General features: G+C 37.7%; 1 protein-coding gene across 2 annotated transcripts in view; it reads left to right on the forward strand.

Annotated features, from left to right (window-relative positions):
* Window positions 1-11,731, forward strand: part of LOC107660787 (pro-neuregulin-2, membrane-bound isoform-like) — a 94,556-nt gene that overhangs the window by 38,037 nt on the left and 44,788 nt on the right. The gene's annotated exons all lie outside the window — the stretch shown is intronic.

Genomic DNA, 11,731 nt, shown 5'->3' on the forward strand with positions numbered 1-11,731 from the left:
GTTACTGTGTGTGTGTGTGTGTGTGTGTGTGTGTGTGTGTGTGTGTGTGTGTGTGTGACTAATGTGAGCTCCATCCAGCCCATCTTAAGGGCAGTAATGGTTGAGTGGTTTGAGATATAGGGTCTTTCTCTCTCTCTCAACTTTGTCCTCTAGCTCTCCACCAAACCCCTCCATTATCTGATGTGTCAGCAGTGTCTCATGGACACAAAGAATGAACGAATGACTGAGAGAATGAATATGATAAAAGAATGAATGAAAGAATGAGTAAAGGAATCGATAGAATAAATTAGGGATTATATGTGTGTATGTGTGTATACACACATATATAAAAAACACAAATATATCTTTGTACAAATTGTACAGCCCTACAAACAAACACAGCAACCCCGGAGCTTACAAAAACACTTTTAAACCTTCAATTTAAATTTTTTTGAGCAATTACATTTTCCCTCAAAATTGTGCAGCCAGTAAGTTCTGAATGGAAAATGAATGTAAATGATGATTTAGTGGATAATGAATGAACAAATCAATGAAAGATTTAAGTTCTTTATTGTGATTGTACAACAAGGTAAAACAATATTATTTAAACGAATGCCTGAATGAATGAGTGAGTGAATAAATGTATAAATTAATTAAATGAGTGATCAGATTCAGGCTCTTTATTGTTACAGTGAGACGAGTTGAATAAATGAATGAAACAAACCAATGAACAAATGAGTGAACAGGAGAGTAAATTAATGGATCAATTTAGGGTTTTCCAAACTGGGGTTTGAGAGTTAATGAAAAGCTAAAATATTAATTAAATCGTAAAAAATATTAAATTAAAATAAATATTTTTATTATAAAAAAAGCAATCAAAAGAAAACTTGCTAAAACAAGATTAAATATGAATAAATTACCTTCACGTCATGAAAAGAAAAATAAGGTCAAAGGGGTTCAGCTGACAAAAAAGTTTGGGAACCCATAGATTAATTTGAATGAGTGCAAACTCTTAATTGTATTTTATAAATTATTGGTCAGGTGAATGAATGAATGAATTATGGAGGGCAATTTCTGCCACGGAACAAATAAATAAATAAATAAATGAAAATGGTATTTGCAACTTTTTATCTCACAGTTCAGACTTTTTTTCTCACAATTCTGCAAAAAAAGTCAGAATTGCAAGATATAAACTATCTTATATATAAAATATATAAAGTCAGAATTCTGACTTTCTTCTTGCAATTCTTAATATTTTCTTGAAATTCGTAGTTTACATCTTACAAATTTTACACTTTTTTCTGGAAAAAAAATGTATGTTTATAAATAGTTTATATCTCATAATTCTGACTTTTCTTAGTTTATTTCTTGCAATTCTGAGGTTGTATCCTGCAATTCTTAAAGGGGTCATATGATGCGATTTCAAGTTTTCCTTTCTCTTTGGAGTGTTACAAACTGATTGTGCATAGATAAGATCCCTGAAGTTGCAAAGACTAGTCTCAAAGTCTTTACATTTATTTTGAAAGATGAAGCTCGCGATTATGGTAAGGGGCGTTACATTTCCGACGAGTGCTTGCGGTGTTCGGCCAATCACAATGCACTGGGTCAGCTGGCCAATCAGAGCAGACTGCGCTTGTCGGAAGGAGGGACTTTGTAGAAAACGAAGCGTTTGAGAGAGGCGGGGCATGCAGGACCTACAATAATGTACAGTATTTGAAAAATTATGTGTTTTTTGAACATTAAAGCATGTCAACATATTCTGTTACACCAAATACACAAAATAATGATCTTTAAAAAAGCATCATATGACCCCTTTAAAGCTGCAGTGCGTCAGTTTTGCCTCTTTGTCGCCATCTCTGTTTAAAACCTGCAATTGTTGTTATGAATCTAATGTTTTGAGATGTGTGTGGGCTGTCAGTCAACGCACCAGTGTGGATAGTCACTGTACTTAATTATAATAGATATCAAAATAATAGATAATACATCTTGGAAGTATGCCCAAAATACGAAATGTCATCTGAACAAGTAACATGTCTGCCAGTTTTGTTCTGACCAACTGAAAACAAAAAGTTTTACAATAAATGGTCATTGTTTGACCAGTGGTGATTAATATCGTCTGCGCTAATATCGTAAGTGTTGTTTTAACGATGTGCGATCTGACATTGAGTATATCACAGAAACACACCCAGAGAGTGCACGCGTACACTGTAATTTAGTCTATTAAAATGCATTTAGACTGCCCATAAGATTCAAGATAAGAGGCAACATGCCTCTATATTGTCTTTTTATTTATATCATTTAATATAGTCAATTTAATATAGATCACACTGAGTGCCATTTTTTCTCCAGATATCAGCATGATAACAAATGCAATATTGATTTTATACAAGCTTAATAAAGTTAGTATTACGTTACTTACATTTTAGATGCCTGTTTTTGCTGTATTTCGCCAATAGGGTGTTTTCACTATATGTCATCAATCCGGAAGTCAACCATATTGGTGGCACTGAATGTAAACAATGCCACTGAACCAAACAGAACTCATGTATAGGCTTGGTGAAAAAAATGAAGTAGTTCACTATGTCGGGATAAGAAATAGAAGGAACAATTGTCAGGTCATCAGTCCATGACAAAAGAGCCAGCTCGTACGGCTCTTTACCACATATTAAATTTAGTTTGTCAAAATATCACACCCTTTCCTGCTTACCAAGTCCTTCTCTATATGATTTAGCAGCTTCCACATGTTTTTTTCCATGATTTAGACATCATAAATTAGTAAAACAGCGTTTTCATTAGTGCATTAGCCATGCAATCCATGCTGTTGTTTACAAACGAGTATCTCCAATATGGCCGCACATCCGGGTAACTGTCCAAACCGTGACGTAAGTGCAAACGCTCTATGAAAATAGTTCTAAACAGCACTGTTTTGCATCGCTGAGCAACACACAGGATGGTGTTTACTTATTGAATTAATCAGTTTTTTGAATGAATAATTCAGTGACTCTAATTAAAACAGTCAAATGTTTTTAATTCCTGAATGAATCAACATTTTGATTGAATCAGTTTAATCTCAATGCTTCGCTCATTAACAGTGACTTGCTGCCACCTACTAGTGGCTTTAATTTCACATTTCAAGTATCTTTTCATATTTGAAATCTTTTCAATTATCAATATTCAAGGTTTTATGTTTAAAACAAAACATTATTTATGCATTTGTAACTGCTGGTTTAATGCATGTCCCCTCTGAGCTGCATTAAACAGTCTGTAATGAATCTAAATGCCACTTCAGATGCAGATTCCAAAAATGCTTTCTTATGTTGGAAGGAAAGAGTCTTCGTACCAGATGAAGTGGCTCTTATGCTAACCCAAAGATACAAAATGGAAGAGTTAAAACTGAACACTATCTGGCTGCTCAAACTGTGTATAGAACAATTTTTTATATTAATTTGCTCCTTTTCTATTTTGATTTTACTTGTACTTTTAATTTCAATAAGTTTAAAGGGGTCATATGATGTTGCTAAAAAGAACATTATTTTGTGTATTTGGTGTAATGCAATTTGTTTACGCAGTTTAAGGTTCAAAAAACACATTATTTTCCACATACTGTACATTATTGTTGCTCCTCTATGCCCCGCCTTTCTGAAACGCGGCAATTTTTACAAAGCTCATCGGTCTGAAAAGCACGGTATGCTCTGATTGGCCAGCTATCTAGTGCGTTGTGATTGGCCGAATACCTCAAGCGTGTGACGGAAATGTTACGCCCCTTTACCAGGTTCAGGAAAATTTCCTCCGTAAACTGCGCTGCACACACTCGAATATTTGGGTCGTACTGTTCTGGAACAGTGTTGTAAATGAAACTTAACCACTAGTTAAGTTCTAGTTTGAGTTCTAGTTGTGTCCTCTTTTGGAAGACCAAACAAAGTAGTTTGGCTTTCGCAACGAAACACACAGCGTCTTCACGACATGGCGGCGAGAATAAAAGTTATGCCTTCTTTGTTTGCGTATACATATGGGCGGTGTTTTTGCAAATCTTCCCACACAGTGACATAGATATGTGGGGGCGTGTTTGAACGAAGCGTTTTAGGAAGGCATGGATGAGCGTTCACTTTTATAAAGAATATCTCTTTGGATTTGAGACTTTATCTTCGGTTATGTACTTGCTCAATAATTGATTTTGGATAATGTTTAACCAAAAAAAAGTTACGGAATGCAGCTTTAAATAAAAAAAAAGTCCAATTATGAGATATAAACTCAATTTACCCCTTAACCTTGCAATTACCTCTTAACATTTTTTTAATCGCATGGCAGAAACAAACTTCCGGAAGTCCGGAAGGAAGTAAAAAAAAGTCCAATTATGAGATATAAACTCAGAATTCACAAAAAGTTGCAATTACCTCTTAACATTTTTTTAATCGCATGGCAGAAACAAACTTCCGGAAGTCCGGAAGGAAGGAAGGAGTCTGCATATTCAGACTTGGACGTGTGTGTTGTGTTTGTTCCTATGTTCTGAGGGGTAACTGGTTTATTTAATAATCTGAGCTCTATTTTGTAGTTAAGTCACTGTGAAAGGTAAAAAGGTCCTTTCAGGATATGTGTGTGAGAGATAAAGAGAAAAGGTGTGTTTACATGTGCTTCATACTTGTCTAGAGTTTGGGAGTCAATGAGGACATTTTTTGTGTCTGTGAATGTGTGTGTTCGGTGGATATCTGCAGATAACTCTCTGTGCCTAATGAAGATAAACTGTATCATTTTGGCAGATTCTGCACTCCAGGAACAGCAAGCATCTCAGTCCATAAGTGCACAGATATAAGCTATATATAACAGCACAGACACCCGAGAGACAAAGAAAGCGAGTGAGAGAGATGCTCTACTGCAGTGGTTCTCAATTCCAGTCCTTGCGTACCAGCGCTCGGCATATTTTGCATGCCTCTCTTATTTAACACACCTGATTCAGATCATCAGCTCGTTAGAAGAGAGCTCCATGCATGAACTGTGTTCCGATTGACAGGGTCCCTATACACAGTGTTCCCTACTCCCTGCACACAGGAAATCCATTGAAGATTAATTCACGGATTTGTGCTACACCACGGCCTGCAGTGTCTTCACACACAGATGAAACTTACTAGAGAAGTGTGACATAATATACCTCTTTAAATAAATTCACGTCTCACACACTTTAATGCCCTTTGAATGGAACATATACGCTCCATTCGAACTGTAATCGTGGTGGAATATCCTGTGATGTCCACTTTGCAGGGCACTTACGGTCGAATAGGACAAACATCTGAAGTGATAAGAGATACATACAAAATGTGCAGAGCGGTGTTACGCGAGGACTGGAATTGAGAACCACTGCTCTAGTGGCCATATGGGGGGTCACCAGGGTAAATCTCTGCAGTATTTGAGAGCATATAGAGTAAAGGTGTGTGCCTGTGTGATTCTTAAAACAGGTCAAGAACTTCGCTGGCTAAAGCAGAACGTCCTTGAAGACGGGTGTTTTAGGACGAGTGTGTGTTTACATCTTTGTGTATATGTTTGTGTGTGACGTGAGACCCATCTGGACTCTGGCCGCTGAATTCTTCATCTGCAATGCCAAGAGCCTGTCAGATACAAGAGCCAAGTGTACTTGACGCAAAATACAAACACACACACAGCGGCAACCATTGACACGGTTTGTGCTCTTAAAAGAACAGTGCACCCAAAAATGAAAGTTCTGTCATTATTTACTCACCCTCATGTTGTTTCTTCTGAGGAACACATTTGGAGGTGTGAGGCAGAATGTTCATGCTGCTATAAATGGTCCATATGGGTCATATGCTATATTCCAAGTCTTTTGATTTGTGTGCACAAACTTAAATTGTTGTTCACTGATAATTTTGTCCACTCCTTAGACTTATCATTTTTTTTAATTAAATTCCGAGTTAAAATGCTTGTTTTGATTATGATCTTAATCATAATCTTATCACAATATAATCACTTCTTCTGTCTCTGAAATAATAGACAGTCCGAGAGCAATATAAACTAACAATATTACAGCCTAACAGTCACTATCCAATCAAATCTCAATAGAAGTGCCGGACAAAATTATTCTGCAGTGAATATTTTATTGAACTCAGAAAAATATATAATGGAAATAAAATGCTGCTACACATATTTGTATGAATGAGTGCATCTTACAAAGGCACATGGACACAGGTCATGTTAAATTGATGATTCTGGATCCAATGTTACTGTTGAGATAAATGAGGAATGAGTCCACCGTCCAGAGCTCAGCTCTGCTGCCTTCAGCTTAATGAGTCTGACGCAAACGCAGACATAAAACGCACTCCTGCACACGCTGCTCTGTCATCCACCCCTGCCCAGCGTCTGTCAACTTCTGCCTGTGTTCACTGCACAGTATGTACTGTATATTGTCTACTGCTTACAAATTGTTTGTAAAATAGATGCTATACACATGCTATACACAATGTTAAATAGTGCAAAGTGAATGCTACATTGTCACATGACTTCAGTGCACACGTTTAAAGGGGTTATTCACCACTGGCAAGATGGGGTTTTAGGGGACCACCGGATGATGCTTTTTACAAAAAATAATACACATTATTCATTTACTTATACTGTAACAATACAAAGCTGGTTAAACCTTGGTGAACTTACCCTTTAATTCAGTGAGTAGCATCCATTTACCATCTTGAGAATAAAATATGGCTAATTTGCAGTTTTTGTTGCAATTTAGTGTAACTATAACAAATAATGAAGAAGTATAACTATACTATAAATAATGAAGGGAAAAAAGCTGTTTAATTTAATTCAAAAATGCTGGAAAGGAAGATCAAGTCGAGTGCAAGTCGAGTCTCCTTTATGATAATTTCCTCATTTTGGAAGTTGCATTGTATTAAACAATATGCTGAATCAATGAATGTAAATGCAAATGTGTGTATTTCATGCATTCAAAACATTCGTATATGCAAATGCACAGTATACACACTGCATAGCGCTTCCTTTCAGAAATGCTTTGTACAAACATACCATCTTTTTAACCCCCCTTTTTCTCTCTTTCCCGTCAGTGGCTCTCCTTCCTGATAATCTGTCTCCTTCAAATCCCCCATTCCTCTATCCTGCTTCTATTCACTCTGCTCTTCATTAGCCTGTCTCTCCATCCATCCTGCTCCCCTCCACCTCCTCCCACCACATGCATTTTTGCAGCGTGTGCATGTGCGTGTTTCTGCGTGTGATTACTCTTGTGGTGGACATGTCTGTGAATGGGGAGTGCCTATAAGTGGTTCGATGTCATTGATCGGCACCTGGTTGAGTAGAGTGGATCAGATACCCCGTACAGGCCCCCTGTGTGACTTACGGCCTTCCCCGTGACCCCCCTCGCTGGGGCGTGAATCATGTTCTCCTGCCTGTCCGCATCCATCCATCGGCTCAGAGCCAAGGCTAATGGAGCTAATATCCTGCCACACCAGGATGGACTACGGGACGCAGGGAAATATGTGCAGTCTTTAAAAGCCTCTCTCTGGATCTATTTAAAGCGGAGAGCAGATGCACTGCCAGTGCAGCACCTGATCAACATTATTGTCTTTCAGTCATGATTGGATAAACTCACCATCACCCCCCTGTGGAGGAAGACATATGCTGTTATGGTCCACAAACACACATCACACACTGCAGAAAACATTGGACTGTCCAAAAAATCGATTAGAAAACAAAGGTGCATGTTGATTTTTGCCAATTTACATGTTAATATATTTTCATGTCTTGTCTGCATGTCATCTATATCTGTCTATCTGTCTGTCTGTCTAACAAAACATTTTATTTATATATTTTTTTTATTGTAGTATGAATTTCAAATAATTTTAATTCTTTATCTATTCAAATTCACATTGCAGTTCTGCATCCCTTTTGCTTCCTCAATTAAATCCAACTGAAATTGGATTGAACTGGAATTTTAAAACATTTTTAATTCAATTCTGAGTGGCACACAAGCCTGGCTGGAACAGGCAAGTGCCACTTACCTCTACTTGTCACGGTGTGCCTATTGTGAAGGAGCGAGGAGACGAAGGAGTATCACAGACTTTATTTAACACAGAGAAAAACACACACATAGGACACGGGGATCAATGTTCAATACTGGACGGGCAACAAAGGTCAGAAAACACTTTAAATACACTGAAACTAATGGAACACACTTGGGAAAAATGGAACAGAATGGGGAACACCTGGAACAAATGATAACACAATCAGGACAGGAACAGGAAGACCAAATAAAGAAATAAACATAACATGGAGCACGTGGTAGAAGGAAACACACACAGACACGAAACAGAGTCTGACACTACTGAAATGTACAAATCTCTTTCTCTTGTTGTAACACTTCACTGTGTACATTCAGTCCAATGGCTATTAATGTTTTTTTAGTCAGGATCAGTTGCTGTTTGTGATTGCTGAATCTGAATTTTTAAGAAATCATTATTATAGATTCTAAATGTGGATTTAAATTTAAACATTATGTGTATTCCCCCAATGCTTAGAATTAATAGATTTAAGCTAAATTTATTTCTAGCCTACAAATATCTCCAATATTACAAACATTGTCCTCAGAATTGACTGAGGTGCAAAGGGGGATTGACCACTGTGTGTCTCTCAAAGGAAACAGTTACAGGCTAGCAACATAGCGGCTCGATTGCACACATGCTGTCACTGCAGAGAAGAGGACATATGCTTGAGACAGATGTAAGGTTGAATGTTATATCGTTCTGCTCCAGTCCATTTCCTATTGGAGTGATGTGTGACCTTTAGAGACACGGCTGTTGTGCTCTGAGACATATCTCCTTCTCGCTTTATGCCCCTCTGTTCTCTCTCTCTCTCTCTGCAGTGCTGTGTGTTTGTGTGTGCAAGTTAATTAGTTAATTAGAAATGGCAGGGCTCAGATGGTGGGCTATCCAGTAGATCACTCCATGCGGTCTCACCAAAGTTGTGTCTGCTTTATACCTGACACTAGTTACATCTCATAATTACATCCATATATTGTCTTAAGCCCTATTTGGACGGTAATTGTTTCTCAGGGGGACATAAGTGATTTTTACCATTTACAGGGGGTAGCTGGTGATTTTAATGCCGTCTGAATCCAGGATGTCGGTGTTTTTCTCTCACCACCCCCGTAAAAATCCCCGGCCGAATTACCTACTGTTTTTTGACAAACACCTAGGTTGTGTGGTAATTTAATTGCCGTCCGAATCTACATCTCTGAGTTTACGAGAAGAAATCAATTCAAAATTCAGTGTTTCAACCCTTTTTGAGCACTCCCGAACACCGTAAGGTAACGTTGTACTTCAGTGTAATTTGCATACATATTTATTTCTGAAATGCTGGAAAGTATTTAAAAGAACAATACTTCATAACTGCTCCACCACAGCGACTGGGAGCAGAAAGAGAAGAAAAGCACGTAAACATTCGAAATGGGTCTTTATTATGGCAGCAGCAGGTATGCAATACAATTTTAAAATGTGTATTATAAACAGATATATATCGCATATAATTATGAATTAATGAATGAATGATGCATTTATATAGCGCTTTATTGTGTATTGTTGTACACCCAAAGAGCTTCATCCACTTGGATGATGCGACGGCAGCCACAGAACAACGGCGCCAGTGCGCTCACCACACACCAGCTACAGGTGGTGTAGCTACAGCTACAGCTACAAAAAGGCTAATGCATTCTTTAGGGGTAAATAAGGTACAAAAGTGTACCTTTTAAAAAGATACCGTCACAGTGATAGCTTTTGTACTATTTTTTTCTGAGAGTATTTCTTTTTTCGACATGAAGACGTGACATGTGATAATAACTGTGTAGTAGGATCCTATCATTTGCTTTTGCGTAACTCTCTGCATGAGCTGTGAGGAGCCAGATTTACTCTGATGTGAAGTTAAAACTGTACACATCAGATCAGACGTGGCACTTTATGGCATTAGAACATTTTGTTGGCTCACTTTGACATCACTAATTAGTACACAGGAGGAAAGAAACACTACAGGTTTGGGACTAATACACAAGCACACACACACTCAAGCATTGTGCCCAGCACCACTGGTGTCTGGGAGGTGGATGTGCAATAAAAGCTGGAGATTCAGTCAATGTCATATTAATCTAGAAACACTCAACACACCCCAGCTCTGTCTGCACACACCATATGTGTTACTCTCACATTCACACATTCAATTTAGGACAGTGAGACTATCTGTCTGTTCGTCTATCCATCCATCCATCCATCCATCCATCTATCTATTTATCTATCTATCTGCAACTAGCTACTGCAAAAAGCTTCTGAATGTGTAAAGCCATTGTTTTTTTTAAATTGTTTATTTTAATCCTTTGACAGCATTATTTCTTTAATACAGTTCCTTTTCTTTTTTTTTTTAAATTACAAGAAATTATAACAAGAAAATTCTGATGTTTCCAATTACCCCTGGAAGTTCACGTATAACTGGTTAGAAATCACAGACCTACTACATTTGCCACAATGTGCAGTATTCATCAATGCCGAGGTTCTCAAGCTAAGGGAAGCAGAGATGTTGGAAGAGGGGCGTGGATTTTTTATGGGTGTGAAACTATTTATTGTCATCAGGGAAAAGCGACCGTAAATACTTACACGGCACATCAGCAAATGTGTTCAGAATGTATAATTCCTATTTCCATAATTATTCAAAGACTTTCCTGTAACAATAACATTGTTTTGGTCGGTTGCCATGGATTTCATCAGAGTTGGTCCATTCTCCACAGACACGAGTGTTGCAGGCTGCTCTCTTGATCTGTGACTCGTGAGGGAAGGAGTTGTGATCGTGACAGTCCATCAACATCCGCTCATAAAAGTGCACAAAGCATATAACTTCAGTTCAAGTTTGAGAACCTCTGCCACAATGCAGTGTGCTTGACTTTATTACGGCAACAATGTTTAACATCTCTTCCTTGACTCATTATTGGATCAAACTTCCAAATTAAGACCATTTTGCTTTGGATTAAAACTGCAAAATTTCATGCAAAAACAAAATTTGCTGAAAATTTTTCCACCCTCAGAAATGTAGCATTACATCACTTGCCCACCAATGGATCCTCTGCAGTGAATGGGTGCCGTCAGAATGAGAGTCCAAACAGCTGATAAAAACATCACAATAATCCACAAGTAATCCACACGACTCCAATCCATCAATTAACATCTTGTGCAGCAAAAAAAGTGTATTGTTGTTAGTTTGTAAGAAAGAAATTTATCATTAAGACCATTTTAACTTCAAATCGTTGCTTCCAACTAAAATACGAGTGCTTTAACCATATTGCTTTCTCCAGTGAAAAAGTCATCTTGTCTGAATCAGGAGAGATATATGCGCAAATCAAGCACCGTTTACAAGCAAAAACAGTCCAAAACAGTTCTATACAGTTATGTTTGAAGTGAGAGGAACAACAGGATGGACTTTCACTTAAGGACGCATTGGATATAGATTATGTATTGTGGCCAGAAGCAGCAGTTTAAAGTTAAAATGCCTTGATGGATTTGTTTCACACAGCTTTTCACTTCACAAGACGTTAATTGATGGACTGGATTTGTGTGGATTACTTGAGGATTGTTGTGATGTTTTTATCAGCTGTTTCGACTCATTCTGACGGCACCCATTCACTGCAGAGGATCCATTGGAGATCAAGTGATGTAATGCTACATTTCTCCAAATCTGTTCTGATGAAGAAACAAACTCA

The sequence above is a fragment of the Sinocyclocheilus anshuiensis genome, unplaced genomic scaffold, assembly GCF_001515605.1.
Source record: "Sinocyclocheilus anshuiensis isolate Anshui unplaced genomic scaffold, SAMN03320099.WGS_v1.1 scaffold1289, whole genome shotgun sequence".
Lineage (NCBI taxonomy): Eukaryota > Metazoa > Chordata > Actinopteri > Cypriniformes > Cyprinidae > Sinocyclocheilus > Sinocyclocheilus anshuiensis.